The sequence below is a fragment of the Lethenteron reissneri genome, chromosome 5, assembly GCF_015708825.2.
Source record: "Lethenteron reissneri isolate LAM-NWPU_2019-01 chromosome 5, ASM1570882v1, whole genome shotgun sequence".
In the NCBI taxonomy this organism is placed as follows: Eukaryota; Metazoa; Chordata; class Hyperoartia; order Petromyzontiformes; family Petromyzontidae; genus Lethenteron; species Lethenteron reissneri.
The window spans coordinates 11161363-11184470 of NC_083783.1; the positions used below are offsets into that span (position 1 = coordinate 11161363).

Below are 23108 nucleotides of genomic sequence, written 5' to 3' on the forward strand. Positions count from 1 at the left end.
CAGACGTGTCGGGGGGGGGGGAGAACCGAGTCGTTTTGTCACCAGGACGTCTGGTCAGCCACCAGCGAGCTGAGCCGGACACCAGGGTCGCGTGTGGCGAGTCGCGTTGCCATCCGAAAAAAACACGACTTGAGTGCAGTGCCGGATTAAGCTCGTGTGTGGTGCCTGTAGAATGTGTTATAAAGGGGCCCTAAATACAAAAACAGAACATTAAAAATGTATTTGTATAATGAAGTAATTGTATTTTTTCATTTGCTATACAGCCAGATAATACGACATCGCTTAACCTTAAACACAGTCGTTTTTAAAATATGAAGGCGGTATAGTACTATTGTAATAGAGCAGGCGCAGAATCACTGAACCGGAATTAATAGCTTGAAAGCATTTAGCGCGGGGGCCCTTGAAAGTGCGGGTCCCGTAGCTACACGTGTAGCAGCTGCTACACGTGTATTACATGTGTAGTAGCTACTTGTGCTACTGGGATAGTCCGGCACTGCTTGAGTGTCACCGAGCGAGAGTAATGCAGTGGCGAAGAGTTCTGGAAACGGGCAGGGGGTCCGCAGTGATTGCATCTCGCAGTGGTTATCCTTTTGGCTGTGGGGGGTACGGGGGGACAGCGCCCCCCAAACTGGACAGCTTTATTAATTTATTTTCAGTAATTTACAATTAAGCTAAATTAATTACATGCACCCGCCATTCCGAATGTGGGACAAAGTGAACCCTCCACCCCCTGCTGAAAATATCGAAGTCAAAACTCCGCCAATGCCTCTTGGATGTACAGGACAGTATTCCCACCTTCGGCTGCCACGATTGTCCAGGGTTGGTGGACCACCACGGGGTCGGGGTTGGTGAATCAGAATACTTATTCACACTGGGGAATCCGATAAGCTCCATAGCTCTTTTTCACATGTCCAGTAGGGGGTGGGTAAGAACATTACAACAAACGGTACATAAACATGATACCAGTACAAAGTACAAGAAAGGTAAACATTACCCGAACACATGCAAATACCAGGCATAGCCAACTGAGATATTAATTTATTTTTCAAAGCGACCTGGTCACAAATGATAGCTCAGCAAAATGTCCCATCATTTGGACATTTCTAGCACCAAAACTCTAAATCTCAATGCATGCTTCTCAATTTGGATCATCGGTAGCACCAGCGTCGTCATTGTGACCATGCTATTCATCTATCGTTACCATCAATCGACTCAATCTTCATTGATCAGTTCAAGCACTTGTCCCACACTAACATCGTCTTCATCATTGCCGCATGCATGCAAGCTGCGGACGTGCGAGGGAGAATCTCGGTTTAAAAGAATGTCACAGGACTTCACTATTCTTACAAACCTGCCATCCCCTTATCAGTGCCCTACCTTATTACAGACCAATTCAGACACTATTGGTAACCCCGTGCCCTTATAAATATAAACCTTCATCCTACAAATTCCCATCACAAGGGAGAAACACAAATAGACAAAACATGTTTTCCCCATATTGAGACGTCCGTACACCGAATGAACCTGAAAATTCACTTTTCCTGGACAAGAACACGGGCACACCGTATGGGTGGCGGGTGTGCTATTGTTAGCACGCTTGTTTAGCTAGAAAAGTCTCAACTGTTCATCAGGAGGGTCCTGCCAAGCTGTCACGGTATGGAGGCGATGCTGCTGCTGCTGTAATCCGATTGCAAGCCGCTACCAGCCGAATGTCGGGTGCTGTTGTTGTTGTGTTCAGCGGCTGCTTGCCGTCTTCCTTGAGCCAGTCGTGGAAATGCCACGTTCTTATGCCCATAGCTGTCAACCCACACGCTTCACCCGTGTTCTATACAGGGACGTTGAGTTTGCAGGTCCATACAGCGGAGACGTTGCAATGCGGGAATGTTTTGTGTCTATTGCTGTGCTTCTCCCTTGTGATGGGGCTGTGTAGGATGAACGTTGAGGTGTACAAGGTCGCGGGGGTCACCAATGAGGTCTGAACTGGTCAGTAACAAGCGAGGACGCCGACGAAGGGTTGGCGGCTTTGTCTGTGGGGCGTGTGCGGTGACATCACCCGCACGCCAGCCAGCAAAACTTTGCATATCTTATATGTTCAGTCCAGTGGGAAAAAAAGATTTGTGTGACAACGAGCAGCAACATTGATCACGGTAGAGCGATTCCACGGCGGCATTATCAGATATTAGTGATGTCGAACACGCGCGAGGCGTGACGTCACGTTGCGTCCCGACGCGGGCCACAAGTGCCCGGCCGTGACGTCACTCCCGCTCCCACTTGGCCGTGACATTGGTGAAGTGACGTCACTCTCGCTCCCACTTGGCCGTGACATTGGTGAAGTGACGTCATCCGAGCGCGATCTCGAGCAACATTGAAGCTGGCCGGAACGTCACGGCGAGGGGGGACGGGGCCGGCTATGCGCGCGTGACGTCACGCTGGGGGAGGGGCCGTGATGGCGGGACGCGGTGGCTCCGCGCTCCGCCGCTGCTGCTGCAGGCAGGAGGAGGAGACCCAGCCCGAGTGCACGGGAGCCACCGTCTCGCTCTGACGCCGCCGCGGCTGCGCTCGCCTTGGCGTTGTGGCGCGGCGCATGGGCGGGGAGCGCGGCTGAGGTGAGGGGCGCGGGGCGAGTGGGGGGCCCGCGCTGTCCGAGGTCGCGGCTTAACCATCGCCGCGGCGGCCCCACCGCGCCGTGCCTCTGATTGGCCGAGGCACGTCACGTGGCGCCGTGGTGGGACAAACCAAGCGGCGATGTTGAGGGGGGGGGGACGAGGGGCGCGAGTTCGGCTCGGCGGCGCACGCGGCCTTGGCCGCTGCTCGGGGTCTGCGCTGATTGGGCGCCGCGCTCCGCCAATCGCTGCGCTCGGCGACGTCGCCACCTGGCGCCAGTCGCGCATCGGCCGCTCCGAAAAACGCGCCCGTCGACGCGATTGCCGGTCACGTGACAGACACATCTGCCCTGACCACGTGGTGTATGGGGGGGGTGGAGGGAGCGGTCGGGGGTGAGGGGGGGTCACGTGATTCACGGTGAGGCCGACCTGGCGACACCACGTGGTGCTGCTGACACTGCAGGCGGAGCAGGGCCTCGGGACATGCGCCGGGACCCCGAGTAGAGGTCACCAGCAAGTCACCCAGCTGTGGTGGGGTGGTGGGTGGCCTGGCCAGGTGAGTTGTGATGGGTGCTGCGAGGTTCTGCTGGCCAGAGGGGTGGTGGGTGGTGGGGGTGCTGTGATTGTTACCCTGGCCAGGTGCGGATGTGCACAAGGTGAAGGGGGGTTGCGCTGAACGAGACGACTGTTGCAGGGCTGAGCAGCTGTGATATCAGGCGAGTGTGTGTGTAGGAGAGATGGTGGTCCTGGCTAGGTGTGTGGGGAGGGCATAGCCGGTGCATCTGCCATTCATCTCAGGCAGTCAACCCATGGCACCTGGGTCTCACCCCTGACCTGTCAGCGAGCCTTAGACACTTCACGTGGCTTCGGAGTGCACCTGGCCTCGTACAAACGCCGTGGTAACGTCACCGCCACTTAGTGGCGAATGGTAGCGGATGTTGTGTGGGGGGTAGAGGCAGAGTGGTCCAGAGGTGAGGTTGGTGGTTGCTTTGGCCAGGTGGTTGCTACTGGATGGATGGATGTGTGATGTGGGTATGGTGCTGACTCACCATGTGGGTTCTTAACAGTGCTGGGCACCCGTTTGCCCAGTCCAATGCCTCGCGTTCTTTTTCCAGGGTTCCATCGGGGTGGGTCCATGTCTCTTTGGCTGCTGCACATCCTCAACGTGCACGGGGGACACAGCACGTGGTGCTTCAAGGCAGGGAGAGAGAAATCCTCTCGGCTGCAGTCGTGGAGGGGGGGGGGGGGAGCCCGACATGCTCGGGGAGGAGGCAGGGGGGGAGAACTCGGCACAGTCGATCATCGATTATCGATCATCGAATTATCGATGATCGGGCGGGGAAGGGGACGCCGGGTTTTCAAAAACGCCGAATAATCGCTCCTAATCATTACTTAAAATTTGTTTTTTTTGTACGTTCTTGCATCACGTGTTTTAGGTGTTGTTTCTGTGTTTTTTTTAATAGTTTACTGTGTGAAATTGGTGTAAATAAACATACGAATATGCAACAAAATATAACCGGCTGTAAAAAGGTACTGTATTTACTGGACCACTCCATTCTCCAATACTCTGCACGGGGTGCAGAGTATTGGAGAATGGTGCAGTGTTTTAAGTTGTATGTAGTGTATAATGTACTGTATATAATATTTAACACTGAAATAAAACATAGCTATGCGGTGCCGGTCACAGCCTTTGGGGCGGTTTTGCCGGATCGGCCCGGGACTGCCGGATAATGTTGGAAGCCAGATAATCGATGATCGACTGCAGTTCCAAGGCGCACGTGACAGATGCGTACCGCATTCACCTATTTCTTATTTGTGTAATTCGTGTTTGGTTGACAGCATGATTTCAGGCACGATGGGGAGAGAGTGAGGGCGGTCGGTTGGGTCTGAAAACATCAGCAGGAGTTGGCACTTGGCTCTCACGGCGATGTCTTTACCAGCGGACGCTGTGCGTTGCCTTTGCTGGGATTCGCCTATGACCGCGTTTCCCCACTACTTGGACGTTTGTGAGATAAACAGGAAGTTTGTGAGATAAACAGGAAGTTTGTGAGATAAACAGGAAGTTTGTGAGATAAACAGGAAGTTTGTGAGATAAACAGGAAGTTAGATAAACAGGAAGTTTGTGAGATAAACAGGAAGTTTGTGAGATAAACAGGAAGTTAGATAAACGGGGAGTTTGTGAGATAAACACGGAGTTAGATAAACGGGGAGTTTGTGAGATAAACGGGGAGTTTGTGAGATAAACGGGAAGTTTGTGAGATAAACACGGAGTTAGATAAACAGGAAGTTTGTGAGATAAACGGGAAGTTTGTGAGATAAACAGGAGTTTGTGAGATAAACAGGAAGTTAGATAAACGGGGAGTTTGTGAGATAAACACGGAGTTAGATAAACGGGGAGTTTGTGAGATAAACGGGGAGTTTGTGAGATAAACGGGAAGTTTGTGAGATAAACACGGAGTTAGATAAACAGGAAGTTTGTGAGATAAACGGGAAGTTTGTGAGATAAACAGGAGTTTGTGAGATAAACAGGAAGTTAGATAAACGGGGAGTTTGTGAGATAAACACGGAGTTAGATAAACGGGGAGTTTGTGAGATAAACGGGGAGTTTGTGAGATAAACGGGAAGTTTGTGAGATAAACACGGAGTTAGATAAACAGGAAGTTTGTGAGATAAACGGGAAGTTTGTGAGATAAACAGGAGTTTGTGAGATAAACAGGAAGTTCGATAAACGGGGAGTTTGTGAGATAAACACGGAGTTAGATAAACGGGGAGTTTGTGAGATAAACGGGGAGTTTGTGAGATAAACGGGAAGTTTGTGAGATAAACACGGAGTTAGATAAACAGGAAGTTTGTGAGATAAACGGGAAGTTTGTGAGATAAACGGGGAGTTTGTGAGATAAACGGGAAGTTTGTGAGATAAACAGGAAGTTTGTGAGATAAACAGGCAGAGGACTGCCTGAACACAATGACATTCTCGTCCGTAAAACCTCAGGGCTATCTTGCTTTGGATAGAATCCAGTGGTCTTCTCTCCAAGGCCTTTTTGCCAAGAGCGCATTGCTGGTGAATGGCGTCAACGCTTTGACACGGCCCTTTTCTCTACAACGTAGCAGTCTTGTTGACGTTCCCGTGCCGTCGGGAGACGTTTGTCAAGGCGTTGTGCCCTCCTCTGCAGATGCGTCTGCTGTGCTCTACCTTCGGCTGAGAGAGAGAGTTTACGAGCCGCAATTCCGCGTGGTTTTATGCAGCCGCGTCACGGAGTGGCGGACAGATATCCAGCGACACTGCACAGTCATGGCAGGGCAATAGATCACGGGGGGGGGGGGGGGGGGGGGGCGGGGAACAAGCGGATATTTCTCAAAGTATGCGAGTGCCGTACTGTACTGAACACCACAGTGTCATGTTCGCTTGTTTCAAGCCATGGGGGGTGGTGCCCATCCCTTGCCTGCGGTCCTTAGTGGTGAAGATTCCACATTCCTGCGGTGAGAAGCAATTTCTCCTTGAAGGAAGACGCAAACCCAGTGAGAATTGGGGTTTTATTTGTTTCCAGAAACGCACCGAGCCATGGCGGTGCAGCAGCGTGGATCTCCTCCTGCTGCTGCTGCTGCTGGGGGAAGGAATCTGCCCATTCACCTGTCAGACAGCGTCCGAGCGGCGCTGCAATTGACTGCCCCCCCCCCCCCCCCCCCCAGCCAGTACTCACTGCGGCCTCCCAGCAGGCACCAACGCGTTGTGACGTGGCTGTCCTGCCGGCTCCCACACTGCAACAGCTGTTTTGCTCTGGAAATTGCCCGTCATCTCCCACAAGTGGAGTGTTTTTTGTTCTCTTTGGCAGTGTGATGAGAAGTCAAGAGGCCGGGCGATAGTCTCATTGCAACAGTGACCTGCCGCGTTGTCTTCCTATGTGCGCATCGTGTCGGCGCACCCAAACACTTTTTCCTTCTTCACGAAGATTCAAACTACCGTGTTCCACAGCCAGAGACGCTCATTGTGTGTGGTTGCAAAACAATTTAGGAATCGCCAGGCTGTGGATCACCGTAGCCCATAGCCCTGAGTGTACCACAGCCTAGCAGTGAAAGTGTGTTGGTGCACATCTTCCGAGATATGGGTGGCTCTTTCTGCTTTGGTTTGGGCTCCGTAGCAGCAGATTTTTTCACGTGAATCCCGCGTCACGCCTGAAACTGCGCTCAATAGGAACTTGTGTTTTGAGTTGAGTCTTCCTTTTGCATAACGACAAGGAGGGGGGGGGGGGGTCACTACATTTTCTCTGTGTTCATGTGCTGTATATGGGCAGGAAGCATTTATTGAGATGCGGATAAACGATGCCGAATATATCCTATTTGCTTGTTTTTTTTCCTAGCGGTTTGCAGCCATGATTCTCATTAAGTGTATATTAGTGTCTGAACCTTGCCTTAAGTTCGTTACTTTTCATTGAATGCATGCTTCTGCATCACAGCACCTTCCGATTAGCACAGTTGGCTTCGTACAGTGCGAAGGAAGTTCAACGTACACGCAGACGGCATCAGAACTGGGGAGACAAAGGTGAATGCGCTCGCTGCGAGGTGGCCAGATGGCAGTGTTGTCATCCTGTCTCATGCGTGGACTTTCTCTGGGTACTCCCATTTCCTGCCGCTTGTAAAGAGCTCAACAATGGCATTGGCCAACATCCCCAATGTAGAAACCCTCCTGAAACAAGTCTTCACACTAAGTGAGGCTGTCCTGAGTAAGTAATTGACATGATGATGATCATTTTTAGTGACATTCACATCTGATAGGTGATCGCTTGACATTGTTTCTCCCAATAGTATTGAGGCTTACGTTGAGGATCTGAGTGTGTATGAATACACGATCAGCTGTTTAAGGTGACAGGCTGAGAGCTTTAATGTGGTTTAAGTTACAATTTTATGAACGGTGTAAATTGGTTAGTGACAGGTAATTGGTCCTCGCTTAGGTGATTCTGACGCAGTTGATCACTCGCTTCATCAGTTTATTGGGCTGCTCTTGGGACCATTAGTGCCACACGGGTCGTGGCGATGGTGAATACAATGGGACTGCATGTGGCCTCTGAGTTCCCCATTCTCTGGGCTGTGTGACATGTAGAGCCGAGCACACTGGCTACCTGAGGAATGTGCGGCCGATAACCGTAGACTGAGGTGGAATGCACGGAGCCAGACTACGGTGCTGTGTGCGCAGCATCTGCGCAATCGTGCAGAGCCGTTGCAGCAGCAGCAGCAGCAGCAGTTGTTGAGTGGCTGCGCTGGAAAATAAAACCCAAGGCCGCCTCCCTCGCGCCCCAGGGCTTGCGGAGATGTGTCTCGGCATGTCCATGATTTGGCTCATTCTTCAGGTTTTTAGATTTGTATTTTCACCTTTGGATGGTTATCATCCAACTGCCCACGGACACTCAGTCACGGTCAAGTAATCAAATGTTTTGCTCTTCTATTGACTTGGCTGAATTGCCTTGTGTTCATCTTTTTTTATATTGGAACACCATCCCAACTGTGAGGCATCCGTTACTTATTATCTTCGTCATTTTCCCACCGGTGATATATTATCCAAGCGGTTTCCATCTCAAAGTTTTTAGGGGGAAATAAATCACGTTCTGTTCTTGAATCTTTTTCTAAGCTCTCTTAACCATTCTCCCCACCCTTCCAAGCAGTATCCTGTCTCATTCCATGAATTTCTTCGACAGCTCAAGAGCTCAAATTCATCTGTGTGTAATGTTTATGTTATTCTTATTCAATGCGCTTGATTCTAACCCTCTGACAACCAATCGGCCGTGTTGTCACTTGCTAAGAGCGGTTGCAGTGAGATTGACACGACTTTGGTAGAGGTGTCGCGATGCATCGGTTCATCAGTTGGTATTGATTCTTGAGCTCGTGATGCATGCATCGAAATGAAGGTTTCGCACTCAATCTAGTTTATTTGATATACCCCAATATCATTGGTTCTTAAGGCCTCTCCAGCCATTCGTGGCTGCTACGTTTACCACCGTTACAAGCATAATAGATTTCTGAATTCAGTGAATTCGAGGCTGTTCCCTAACGGATAGTTCCCGCCACTGGTCATATTTTATTTGCCATCACCAGTCTGCACTTTCCATCCTAGGATCCAAATGCGCAGTGCATGAGAAGCAGGAAATAAAAACAGAACCAGGGCAACCGACCAAACTCAAGAGGGAAGGCCACTTTAAACGAGATGGGTTTTCAAAGCAGACTTGAATCTATCTACCTATTATCCCAACCCATTTGCGCCTTGACGGCATTGCGCTCAAAGGCTTGCAATGGATTTGTGTAAGGTGCGAGCTGACGCCCGTCTGCGTGGCAATAACCGTCCAATTAATTCAACTTGCACTGAACTATTGGGAATTTCATGGGTGTGAGATTCGTTGTTATGATTTTAATATTTTCCCGTGAAATTCTCACTGAATCTCAAGGCCTTCTTCAACGAGGGTTCCCACTTTGCGTAATGTGCGTGTTTTTTTACACACGTGATTGCCGAAAGCCTGCTAGCCTGCTTGTTGACGTAGGTGGTGATGTGCGATATCTCCCCTGCAGGCACCTTGTGCTGCAACGCGTGGGTCGGTGTCTCGCCCAACGTCTTTCTCCCATCCCAGCATAATCCGCCCAACCTCAGCCATCACGTTTGTTGGATCGAAGTTTCGCATGCGCTACCACCATTACCCCCCCCCCCCCCACTCTCTGGGTTATTAATGCGCAATCAATATGAGAGCTCCTTTAGAGCTAAGGCCTGCGAGTGCGAGGCATCATTTGATGTGCTCTCTTGCGGTGCTTGTGTCCACGCATCGCACATAGCCGCGTACGTCCACATGTGCGTGTTGCACACGTGTGTTGTACACACGTGTTGCTCACATGTGCATTGTGCCTTGATTTAATGCAGGAGTGGGTCGGTGTCTTGCGCGCCTTCTTCTCTCTTTCCCATGATCATCCAGAAACCTGGCGTGAACATCACCGGATTTAAATGACACGCCAGCTCACCTCGTCGTTAATGTGCATTCACCAGTGCAGCGTGTGCGTGCGCGACTGCATGTGCGTGTGTGCAGTGCGTATGTGCAGCATGTGCATGTGCAGCGTGAGCGGCGTGTGCATGTGCAGTGTGTGCAGCATGTGCAGCATGTGCAGCGTGTGCATGTGCGGCGTGTGCAGCGTGTGCATGTGCAGCAAGTGCAGCGTGTGCAGCGTGTGCAGCGTGTGCAGCGTGTGCAAATGCAGCAAGTGCAGCATGTGCAGCATGTGCATGTGCAGCGTGAGCGGCGTGTGCATGTGCAGTGTGTGCAGCGTGTGCAGCGTGTGCAGCGTGTGCATGTGCAGCGTGTGCATGTGCGGCGTGTGCAGCATGTGCATATGCAGCAAGTGCAGCATGTGCAGCGTGTGCATGTGCGGCGTGTGCAGCTCGTGACTCTTAATTGTGCCCTGGTTGAACCTGCTCGTAATTCCGGGGTTCTCCTGCGTGCAGAAATTCTTGCGCCTGAAACTCTCACGAGGCCTGCGGGTTCTTGTGAATGTTACGGCGAGAGGTCGGAGGCGAGCAGCCTCTCGGCCTGCGGCTTGATGGGAGTTTTCCCGCGGCGGGGTCAGGGGGCCGCTGCGGGAGTTGAACCGGCGCCCCCCCCCTCCCCCCGCGGCACCGCTCGGCTCCCCGGGGCGCGTGAAGGCGACCACCACTTCCCCGTTCTCAACAAGAGCCCCGTTTCCTTTTTTTTTCTTTTACAAAACTCGCACGCCCTCTAATTCGAGGGAGATCCGCATTTGCCAAACCTACAGCGCGTGCGTACCGCATAGCGCACGGACATCTGCTGCGGAAAACCTCCCCAAAATCCTCTGCCTCGTGCATGCCCCCCCGGTCCCCTCCCGCCCACTCCCGTGCCCCACTAACCGCCCCCCGCCCCCGGAGCGGCGTGAACGTAGCGGGGCCCTGGCTCGTGATGTGGCCCTGCCTCGTCCCAGGGTTGTTGAGGCGGCCAAGTCGTGCAATTAAAGCTCACCCGATACTCGCCCTGGCAGGAGAAAGAGAGAGGGGAGAGTGAGAGAGAGAGGCTTGCGGGAGTCTTTGCGAACTCGCGCTCCCCCTGGACCGTCCGATGAGAGGGGGGGGGGGGGGGGCAGCTCTCTCTGCGGTTGGCTCGGCTTTTCATCTGAGCGGTCAAGTCCCAAGTATTCTAATTCCCACCACGCTAGGTTTGGCAGCGCAAGTGTAACATTGCAGAACGCTTAATTTCCGTCGAGTTCCTTCACCAGAATATATCCATCTCGGCCTTCTTTGCGATTGGCCGAGACAGAGGTCGTCGAGAGTTTGACCTTTGCCTGTTGTTGTATGTGTTGTGATTATGAAATTTTGATGAAAATAATAAAAATTAATAATTTTCCGAAAAATGCGCAAATCGCATTAATTATGATAGTGTGTGTATTAATATGCATAAATTATGATAATACGTGTGATTATATGCATAAATTATGATAATCGTAGTAATTTATGCGGAGGCTTGCGATTATGTTAATGTGTGCAGTTATGATAATTTGCTTAGTTTCGTTTATCCAGAGTTATCAATCAGGATAACACGATTATCATAGATTCATTTACCGATTATCCTAGTGTGTGTTATAATATTTTAGGTCTCCATTTTCATATCTCATCACAGGATACAGTTGTCAAGAATAAGACAGTTTTGCATGGACTTGGAAGGAACACTCGATATGCTTCTGGATTACAATTTTATTCTAACAAGCACGTGACATTCTATCATGCAGGTCAAACATGCGTCAATAATTCATGGGCAAGATTATGCAATTAACTAATATGAACGACAAAAACTTATGCAGTTGTGACATTATGCAATTATGCAATATGAATAACGAAAACTCTTATGCATTTATGTAACTCGACGGCAGCAACTGCTTTGCACGATCAGTTGATATTGAACGCACCACCTCGAAATGGCCACCCTTTTTGAAACGAAAAGACAGTTTTTCTTTTAAAGTCTTATTCGTGTGCGTGCTGTGTGTGCGTTGTCCCCTCGTAATATTAATTGTGTCGTTAGCTTGTGTGGTGTGGTAGGATACGAACAGCTCCTGCTGCTCCCTCGCTCGGCGTGTCGCTCGGCTTTTGCTCTCTCTCTCTCTCTCCACTGCTGGATTGAGCGGCGTTGGCACGATGTTCCTTGAAGAAACTTGCTTGCTTGGCGCTTGATGGTTCCGGGGCTTGGTGCTGCTCGTGCGCTCTCTCTTTCTACTGCTAGATGACGAGTTGGCACGATGCTGTCCTTGAAGATGCTCGGTCGCTCGTGTCGCTCGGTGTCGCTCGGTGGCGCAAGGTGTCGCTCGTTGTCGCTCGTTCAGCGATCTCCGCCTTTCCTGCGGGTTGTTCGCTGGTCGTCACTCTGACGAGGAGCGATGCTTCGTTCGTGGCAGGGTGGACGTTGGCGTCTTTGTTGGCTTCACTCGCAGCTCTGCGACTCAGGGTAGCGATTCTTCTCAGGTGGTGCAGACCTCGGCTTGTAGCTACGCGTCGCTACTCCGCAAACCTCGTCATTCTGAATGACAGGAGCTTCTTCGTTGGCGGCGACGAGGAGAGATGGAGCCACAGCCCTGGAGATCTGTGATGGGGGCCAGAGCCCCTGTCGATCTGTGGTGGAGCCGAAGATGGGCTCGTAGCCCGGATGATATGTGTGTTGGAGCCGAAGCCCGGACGATATCTGTGATGGAGGCCAGAGCCCCTGTCGATCTGTGATGGGGGCCAGAGCCCCTGTCGATCTGCGTTGGAGCCAAAGCCCGGATGATATGCTTTGTATGGATTTTCCTTCGGTTTATATCGGAAACTTCCACTCGGCTTCCCGAGTTGTTCAAAGGCTGTGTCATAAAACCTTCCTGTGGGCTGAACCATCTGCGTCCGTGTGTGTGTCCGTCCGTGTGTTTCGCGTGCGTGTTTGTCCGTGTTGTGGGGAGACAAAGGCGGTTGTTTCCACGGTGGGAGCACCCGGCGCATGCGCTTATTTATTCGAAGACGTGTTTATTTCCTTTGAGCCATTGCCCCTTTTATGGGTGTCATTTCCTAGCTTGGTGCCTGTGTGTGGAGATCCTCTCGGAAAGACAAAGGCGGCCGTGTTGCTCGCTTCCCATGGGTGTTGTGTTTGGTTAATTTTGAGAGCCTTCTCCGCCCTTGATTCCTCTTCTACTTTAATTCCGTACTTATTATTTGACTTCTTGTGATTATTTAATCTGATATCCCGGCTTATCTTTGTTCAGAATATAATTATCTCTTCCTCCGTGTCTCCTGGTTCTGCAACCCCCCGCCTGCAATTCCCCCCTCCCTTGTTCCTCTTGTGTGAAATTCGGGGAGTTTATGACCTTGATTACCCTCTTTCATGCCGTCTTTCCTTTGAAATGAGGTATGCGCGCATCTGTGGAAGTGTGGGGGCCTCTGTGGAAGTGTGGGGGCGTGTTCGTTCCCACGTGGCCCCGTGTCTATTAAAAAAACAATATTATATATGATGGCAGAATAAGCCTTAAAAAAAAATAATATAAAAAAAAATAAAAAGGGGGTACATACACAACAGTCCGCCCGTTTGAAAATTATCAGGGGTCGATTTGGCCACTGGCGAATTTTCAAACAAAGTAATGCCCCCTTTTTATGTCATGAATCCCATCAGCCGCCCTTACTCTCGGCGGTTATTTCTTACGACGCGCGTGCACGTATTACCATCTTAACCTGGTTACATCCGAAATAAGCAAAGAAAATAAACAACACGTTAACATCGATATTGCGTTACATCGGTTCTCATACATCATAACTCCGGCGAATATTCATTTTTGTTTTTGTTAAATCCTGGTTACATTTGAATTAAGCAAAGAAAATAACAACCCGTTAACATCGATATTGCGTTACATCGGTTCTCATACATCATAACTCTGACGAACATTCATTTTTGTTTTGTTAAATCCTGGGAAACGCTAGGTAGCGGTTTCGAACGCATTTATGCGTTACCTTCCTCATGTTGCCTGGTTTACCACTTATCACTTTGATAATTTGATCACGGTTTTCGGGTTCGTTTTTGTAGTTTCCTCTCTCACTCTCTCGCGTCGTGGGAGTGTGTGGTGAAAAATTGTGCTGCACGTAACCAGAATTCGCGCACACGACCCATTTTGACACTTGGTTCGTGGCATTCGCTCTCTCTGCGATTACATGCACATTTGCCGAGTCAGTGTGTCGACTTAATTCTGTGCCTCGTAATGTTGCCCTCTTTGTTTTTACGAGTGTGTTAGATTCCAACACCATTCCTGATATGTCATGAACATTCGTCTCCATTTTAGCACTCCGATCCACATACATTTTGGTTTCCCTTGGATATTTTCCATTCAAAGGCTCACGCCTGCGCTCCTCAGGGCGTGTCTCTGTGTTCTCTCTTTGTCTCTGCTGTCTGCTATCCACCGTCCGATCACACTTCAATTCAGCCCTGTCACTTGCAGCCTGCTCAGGGTTTAACACCTCGGCGGGTGGGGCGCGTGTTGGCCGCTCGCTCGCACTCACTGTGGATGGTTCATCACGTATTTGGACCGCATTCTGTGTTATTCCTCTATTCCCTCTTGGTATAGCCGGTGGAGGAATTGGTCGGAATTGGATCGATTGTGTTTGACCTCCCATCCTGCGATTCTCCTGAATGTTCGCATCCATACCTCCGCGGTCTGTGTAACACCTTCCCGCTAGGTGGTTATCTTCCCATCTCTGTGCGTAATTTGAACCTTGCGTGTGTCGTGGGATGGGGTGTTGATATGGTTCTGCTCTGAACCTCTCCCTCCTGCGATTCTCGTACATTTTTAGCCCAGTATTTCTCCCATTTGGGTGCCAAATTTTTCCTGGATTGTTACCTCGCCATCTTTGTGGGTAATTTTGATCGTGTGTGTGTCGTGGCATGGGGTGTTGGTATGGTTCTATTCTGAACCTCCCCCTCCTGCGATTCTCCTGAATGTTCGGCTTTGTGCCGCTCTCATTCTCGTGCCAACCTCTCTCTGGGTTATTTTGCCATGGGTGCGTGCGTTTCTGCTCTGTCCTGCATTGTGGGACTGCTCGGTGATTTTTATTCCTCTCTGAGAGGCTGGGTTCCTCATCCCTCTCCCTGTGTTCTGGATCCGAATTATGATTCTTAGCTCTGTACAACCATGCCATGTACGCCTTGCTCTCTATGCGGCGTAAGGATGCGGTTTCTGGATTCAAAACCATCCTCACCCTTTCTGTAATCTCTGGGCTCAAGGATTCAAAAAACATAATTTTGAACATTTTATCTCCTTCGTGGTATTGATTCACATCGCCTGCATAATACGCTCTTTTAAATTGGACGAGGTAGTCACGTGGATCTTGGTCCATGCCCTGGGTCATCGATTTTACAGCATAAAACCCCTCAGTGAGTGTCGAATATTCTCCAAACTTCCGAATCACTGCCAGGCTCAATTGTTTAAAATCATTTCTAACCTTGTGTGGTAGTGACTTTACCCATGGAATAGATTCTTTATGTAAGGTCCGTTTCAACAAACTCGCTTTTTCATCCCGTCTCCTCAGCCCTCTAATCATTGCCTCCTCTTCTACGGTTGCGATATGTGTGTGGATATCCATAGTCTTATTGTGGGGGTCAAAATCGGGAATTCTGACTAGAGCCTTGTCCATCAATTTAAGGGTTTTACTGGTGAATAGGTATTCCGAAAGTTGATTGCCGACAGCGTCATCATCAAACAAGTTATCATCAGGCAATCTGTCACTTTGGTCTGTGCTGTGTCGCTTGTGTTTAAGTGGTGTGCATTTTCTGTGTGCGCGCCCAGTGCCGTGTCGCTCGTGTTGCCATTTCCCTTCAGTTTTTGCCTCTGCCCTTAGTGTACCATGTCCTGGCGATTTTACTTTAACATTTTTCCTCCCTCTATCTGTGAAGTTGTCAGTCTCACATGTTTTTGTTTGCATATGTATCTCTCCATCCCTTCTCTCGAATTGTGAGGGTTTCCCTTTGTCGATGATTTTTTGTTCGATATCCATAATTTTTGTGCGATCAATCCCTGGACTCTGTCCACGTACCCAAGAGTGTGATTTAATGTCACTTCCATATTTATTCTGTGGATCCACGTCTGTGAGTTTCGCTGATGTCGCGAGCACTGATTTCTCTCCCGTTTCCTTTCCAAATTTTCCCTCATTCCACAATCCCTGTCTGTATGCCTGTGTGAGAAGGAATGAGTCCTGTCCTGCCTTCTCTGCAGTTTTTGCATCGTGTTCGCCTTCGTTACCTTTTATCCAGTCAATTAGTTTCCCCCGAGGTGTGTTCGTGTTATCGATACAGCTCCCTTCCCATATGTCTCTCTGACTGTACTGCTTTGTAACAGATTGGTCGGTACGTTTAAATACGAGCTCCCCGTATCCCGTAACCCATTCAAAAATTATTCTTAATCCCAGCATCTCAAGGTGTGGCGGGAGTTACTTTGACATTCCCTTTCAGAGTGCATATAAAACAATTATCTCACAGAGTGTAGTCAATTCGACTCGAGCTATCTGTTATTTTCCGATTCAGAGTGCGTACCTCTAACACCATTTATCACAGGATGCAATTGGTTTGATACGATATTATCTTAATTCCACTGTCTCTGTTTTAACCTGCTATTCTGGGTTTTAACCTTAGAGGGCGTTTTTTTTTGTTTTCCGCCCGTTCACAATTACCATGCAATGTTCGATCCCGATATTCTGGTTAACACGAAGTGGTTCATTCCATCATCCATGCAAAACACTGTCTGTGAGAGATCCCGGACGACGCCACCCATTATGTTGTATGTGTTGTGATTATGAAATTTTGATGAAAATAATAAAAATTAATAATTTTCCGAAAAATGCGCAAATCGCATTAATTATGATAGTGTGTGTATTAATATGCATAAATTATGATAATACGTGTGATTATATGCATAAATTATGATAATCGTAGTAATTTATGCGGAGGCTTGCGATTATGTTAATGTGTGCAGTTATGATAATTTGCTTAGTTTCGTTTATCCAGAGTTATCAATCAGGATAACACGATTATCATAGATTCATTTACCGATTATCCTAGTGTGTGTTATAATATTTTAGGTCTCCATTTTCATATCTCATCACAGGATACAGTTGTCAAGAATAAGACAGTTTTGCATGGACTTGGAAGGAACACTCGATATGCTTCTGGATTACAATTTTATTCTAACAAGCACGTGACATTCTATCATGCAGGTCAAACATGCGTCAATAATTCATGGGCAAGATTATGCAATTAACTAATATGAACGACAAAAACTTATGCAGTTGTGACATTATGCAATTATGCAATATGAATAACGAAAACTCTTATGCATTTATGTAACTCGACGGCAGCAACTGCTTTGCACGATCAGTTGATATTGAACGCACCACCTCGAAATGGCCACCCTTTTTGAAACGAAAAGACAGTTTTTCTTTTAAAGTCTTATTCGTGTGCGTGCTGTGTGTGCGTTGTCCCCTCGTAATATTAATTGTGTCGTTAGCTTGTGTGGTGTGGTAGGATACGAACAGCTCCTGCTGCTCCCTCGCTCGGCGTGTCGCTCGGCTTTTGCTCTCTCTCTCTCTCTCCACTGCTGGATTGAGCGGCGTTGGCACGATGTTCCTTGAAGAAACTTGCTTGCTTGGCGCTTGATGGTTCCGGGGCTTGGTGCTGCTCGTGCGCTCTCTCTTTCTACTGCTAGATGACGAGTTGGCACGATGCTGTCCTTGAAGATGCTCGGTCGCTCGTGTCGCTCGGTGTCGCTCGGTGGCGCAAGGTGTCGCTCGTTGTCGCTCGTTCAGCGATCTCCGCCTTTCCTGCGGGTTGTTCGCTGGTCGTCACTCTGACGAGGAGCGATGCTTCGTTCGTGGCAGGGTGGACGTTGGCGTCTTTGTTGGCTTCACTCGCAGCTCTGCGACTCAGGGTAGCGATTCTTCTCAGGTGGTGCAGACCTCGGCTTGTAGCTACGCGTCGCTACTCCGCAAACCTCGTCATTCTGAATGACAGGAGCTTCTTCGTTGGCGGCGACGAGGAGAGATGGAGCCACAGCCCTGGAGATCTGTGATGGGGGCCAGAGCCCCTGTCGATCTGTGGTGGAGCCGAAGATGGGCTCGTAGCCCGGATGATATGTGTGTTGGAGCCGAAGCCCGGACGATATCTGTGATGGAGGCCAGAGCCCCTGTCGATCTGTGATGGGGGCCAGAGCCCCTGTCGATCTGCGTTGGAGCCAAAGCCCGGATGATATGCTTTGTATGGATTTTCCTTCGGTTTATATCGGAAACTTCCACTCGGCTTCCCGAGTTGTTCAAAGGCTGTGTCATAAAACCTTCCTGTGGGCTGAACCATCTGCGTCCGTGTGTGTGTCCGTCCGTGTGTTTCGCGTGCGTGTTTGTCCGTGTTGTGGGGAGACAAAGGCGGTTGTTTCCACGGTGGGAGCACCCGGCGCATGCGCTTATTTATTCGAAGACGTGTTTATTTCCTTTGAGCCATTGCCCCTTTTATGGGTGTCATTTCCTAGCTTGGTGCCTGTGTGTGGAGATCCTCTCGGAAAGACAAAGGCGGCCGTGTTGCTCGCTTCCCATGGGTGTTGTGTTTGGTTAATTTTGAGAGCCTTCTCCGCCCTTGATTCCTCTTCTACTTTAATTCCGTACTTATTATTTGACTTCTTGTGATTATTTAATCTGATATCCCGGCTTATCTTTGTTCAGAATATAATTATCTCTTCCTCCGTGTCTCCTGGTTCTGCAACCCCCCGCCTGCAATTCCCCCCTCCCTTGTTCCTCTTGTGTGAAATTCGGGGAGTTTATGACCTTGATTACCCTCTTTCATGCCGTCTTTCCTTTGAAATGAGGTATGCGCGCATCTGTGGAAGTGTGGGGGCCTCTGTGGAAGTGTGGGGGCGTGTTCGTTCCCACGTGGCCCCGTGTCTATTAAAAAAAACAATATTATATATGATGGCAGAATAAGCCTTAAAAAAAAATAATATAAAAAAAAATAAAAAGGGGGTACATACACAACACTGTGCATTGTCAGCCGTTGTCACCCGCTCACCCGGAACACTTGAGCGGGTCACCGGTGGTGGTGACGTTGCAGCCATGGCAGTTGGTTTGGTGGTGGCTGGTGTGGGAGAGCCAGGGGGGCAGGGGATCCCTTGAGAGGGGACTAAACGGTGAAATTTCACATGCGAAGGTCTCGTTACCTCTTGCATTGCTCGCAAAGGGCGCAGCTGTCGCGGGGAGATTTTCCAGATCAGCAGATGATGAATTTCGTCCCGTGGCCTGGAGCATGCCCATTGCAAACGGTGGCCGCCACTTGCCCCTCGCACCCTTCAGATTGACAGAAGGTATACGATTTGAGCCGTCGTATAAATATAGCCTTTCAGATTCCTTCTCACTTGCCTCTAAACACTCCCTGCCTCTCTCGCCGAAGTGGCAGCCTATGGGTTGCATTGAAGGATTTGATCTTTAGACCCGGTAAGTACCGGGTGCTCCGTTCACACGTGTCCCTCGCAAGACCCCACGGTGCTACAACCCCACTGGCTTGGTGTGGGCTCTGTGGTGACTCGGTACCGACTCAATGATGACTCGGTACTGGCTCAATGATGACTCGGTACTGGCTCAATGATGACTCGGTACCGGCTCAATGATGACTCGGTACCGGCTCAATGATGACTCGGTACCGGCTCGGCACTGGCTCGGTACCGGCTCAATGATGACTCGGCACTGGCTCAGTGCTGGCTCGGCACTGGCTCAATGCTGGCTCAGCGCTGGCTCGGCACGGGCTCAGTGCTGGCTCAGTGCTGGCTCGGCGCTGGCTCCCTGGGCCGCCGCCCCGGTCATCTTGCTGTCATGTCTTGCTGCTTCAGCGATGCAGTTTGCCGCTCGTGCGTCATTCACCTTCAACGTTCGCACACTCGCACCTGTCCTGGCAGCCGAAGCGCCTGTGCGAGTCGGGCTGAACATGTGGCTCCCTCACAAATGATTCCGAGAGGGCACGCGGCGCTTACTCACTCGTGGCTTGTTCACCTTGGCCCTGAGACGGTCCTCTACGATGCATCTCAACATGATGTATCCCACACACACAGAGGCCTGTGTCTCCAATGCGACCTTAACATACATCTAAACGGTACCCTTTGCTAATTGGTGCTTAAGAACAGCAAGGCATTTCTAACTTTATTTCCAAATGTCACTCCCTAGCATCTGTTTACCATTAAAGACAGTAAGTGGTCTTGGGCAGGACAGTGTTGCAGAGGGAATGATGGATAGTAGAAGAGTCTGGTGATAGAGCAGCAGCCAAGTGAGAGTACGTGGGTGCGCCCGAGAGCACGAATCGGAATCTTGATTCGTACTTGAGGAATGCAATAAAGCTGTCCAGTACATATGTGAATAGATCGTGGCTGATGGAAATGAACGTTATTTTTTTTATATCTTCGGAACAATTTATTCTTAATGTGTTCTTCTGTTGTGCGATTTCGATGTTATTGTTGTCACTTTGTCATTCTCGGTTAAGGCTCGATATGAATGACGTTACGATGAGAAGGGATTTTCACTTTTCACAGGGACGTTGTTTAAAATCTAAAGCTGCAGTGTTAAGTCTGTGGATGTCGTAGACGCTACGTGAACAAGTGCTGGCTCATGTTGAGGGAATGAAGGTGAGGAGGGGACCAAGAAGGAGTGGAAACGGTTCAGCCGCTCCCCACGAGGGATCCCCTCCAGCTGCCGTGCCCTGGGCGTGGTCACAACGCCGCTTTGTGTCCGTCACTCGCCAGAGAGGAGCTGTGGGAGCTGGTGCGGCGAGCCAGTCCGCAACCACGAACTCGCTTTGAGCCACGCTCCCGCGCGCGGGCCACGCAGGTGTGCCCGTGTTGCGCGATTTGGATCGTGTTGTTGTTCGGTTTGTCATTTGCGGTCAAGGTGCGATATGAACTACGTCAAGATAATATTTTCACAGGAACATTATTCGACTTGTTGACTGCAGCGTTATGTCCGTGGACGTCGCATTCGCTACGTTAACAAGTGCAGGCCGGCGTTGAGGCGGCGCGACAAAGTCGGGCCGCCCCGTCTTCTTTTGCCAAACCGCCTTGGAGCGTTCTCGCTCTCCCCCCCGTGCGTGTGGGGTTCCTCCAGACACGCGCAGGTCTCCGTACCGCACGCTCGCTCGGACAGGGGTCGGTCGGACGTCCCGACGTGACGCCCTACTCAAAAGAACACGGTCTAGAATTATCTGTAAAGCTCGCCTTGATAAACCAAGAAGTTGCTATCAATACTTGGGTACAGTATTCTACTTTATGGTTTATGCTTGTATTGCCTACCCTCCACTTTGGGCTTATTTTATTTTATCCAACATACAAACCTGTGGGCTATCCATGCAACAGCACAACAAAATAGTCATAATAATTCTGTAGATGTGCACATCTGGCGAGGTGGTGCTGTGGCAGGCTGCTTCACAATGGGGTCACAGATTCAAAAGCTGGCTAACTCAGTCGGATCGGCCGATCATCTCTGCAGGATTAATTGAGCGAGGAACACTTTTGTGTCAAGTCGCCAGCAGTTGCTGAGCGCGTGCGCGCGTGCGTGCGTGTGTGCGTGCGTGCGTGAGTGCGTGCGTGCGTGCGTGTGTGCGTGCGTGCGTGCAGCGGCTGCCCTCCCAGTCAAAGTGGAATGTCACCCCCAGCTCGTGCTCGCCAAACACACAGCAGCACCGCGCGTCTCTGGGCTGCGCGGAGCGGAGAGACGCGCGGGGGGCGCGCGCGCGGCGTTTCTCCATCCCCCCCCCCCTCAGACGGTGGAGGGGTGGTGGGGGGCCCCGCTCTGGCTGAGAGCCGCGCGGGGGAAGGGGGAGGCTCCGAGCGGCCCGGCGGGCACGCTGCCTCCTTCCCCCATGACTCACTTCCTGCCGCTCCGTGCCAGGTGTCTGGTGGGGTGTCGCCGTGGCTCGCGCCTGACCCCACTGTACGGCGCCGCGCTCTCCGCCGCTTCCGATCCATGGGGCGCTGCTCAGAAAAAACTCCACTGGCGGGGACCGACTGCTCTGGGTTCATAGGTTAGAGAGTGCGGTGCGTGCGTTTAAAAGGGGAAAAAAACAATATTATCCATAACAGAGGTTTACGTGTTAAAAAAACAATATTGGTTTGGAGTCTTAAACAGGGGGTTGATGTTGGTCGTGTTGAATTAATTCACTCTCACGAGTTGAAGTGTTGCCACAAACACGGGACGTGTTCCGTGGAGACGAAGCATTTTATCTGGTTGATGTTTCTCGTGTCCCGCTTTGTTTTCAAAGTCTCCCCCAAGGTCTCATACCTCTCTGACCTCACCCAATATACTTATCCTCACCCTCCCTCTCCACTCCAGAATCTATTAGCTCGTGCATTCCCAAATGCGCCCACTAAAAAAACAGGCCCAGTCCTCGCAAAATTGTTGGATAATCTCCCACACCACTCAGGGGTTGTTGCTTGAAAGAAGTACACGTTTTAGTTTAGCTATAAGTGAAACTATTTTAAACGAATAAAAATGAATATCTGTGTACGTGATTATGAAGTGTGGGTTGTTTTGTTCAGGCCATCACCTACCATTAGCAAGGTTGGCTATGTACGGTGCAAAAGAAGTTCAACATACAGACATCAAGCGGATGTGTTTTCGGGTCCTTTTTGGTTTAACACGAAAACCGACTGAAGCGATTACGGTTGGTTCAGTTCCACGTAACCGTTCGCTAACAGGACACCACAAGGTTCTGCTCCAGCTGAAATCCAAACTCGGAATCCCCCCTCCCCCCCCCCCGCACTTGTCCAGTGCTTCTGGCCGAACCCCACAAACCGTGTTCCCGTTTTCTCATCGCATTTCTCCTTGGACAAAGAAACAATGCTCAGCCTGCGTTCTGTTCATGATTAGCGCCCGCCCTTTTTTCGTTGGCACCGTTGGTCGAGGGACGTCTGGTGGAACGCACGTGTGGCCTGCATCCGTTACCGTTGTGTGGCTGCCGAAGTGCAGTGAATGTTTGTAACGTAGGGGACGGCGCATTGTCAGTGGTGCTGGTGGTGGTGGTGATGCGCTGGGAGGGTTGCGCCTAACAGTGCTGTGGTGTTGTGCTGGACACAAAGAGCGGCTCTGTTGCGGTCGCCAGTTCCCCGCGCTCTTGGGACAGTGCGCGCAGGCTTGAGGGCTCCGTATTACATGATAAGTTGTTGCTGCCATTGATGTTCCTTGATAACCGGGTGGAAAAAATGAAATCATCGGTTTTGGAACTGAATTCCACAGCTTTGGGAAGTGGAGGATGGGCAACGGCAGGCAGCACGAACTTCTACAGCTCTCCCTCGACGAAGAAAACTGCCCCCTTAGAATTGTCGAGGCACGTCGCACGTCTGCAGTACAGCAGCAGAACGTGAAGAGAATACAGAAAAGGGGTTTTAATGTCTCCCAGTGGGGGGGGGGGGGGGGCGGGGGGGTGTGGGATGCGACTTCCTGAAGCGCCTGTC

The 23108-nt window shown here is 50.4% G+C and overlaps 1 protein-coding gene across 6 annotated transcripts in view; it reads left to right on the forward strand.

The window, feature by feature from the left end:
• Positions 1 to 2439: 2439 nt before the first annotated feature.
• Positions 2440 to 23108, forward strand: part of LOC133352659 (transcription regulator protein BACH1-like) — a 46799-nt gene continuing 26130 nt past the window's right edge. For 2 of the 6 annotated variants that reach the window (XM_061568445.1, XM_061568463.1), the window contains exon 1: positions 2440 to 2606. The gene's annotated coding sequence lies outside the window, so the exon portion shown is untranslated. Of the gene's footprint in view, positions 2607 to 3034; positions 3160 to 21558; positions 21680 to 23108 lie in introns of those variants that run through there. The other 4 variants (XM_061568472.1, XM_061568453.1, XM_061568481.1 and 1 more) reach the window with 4 other exon arrangements.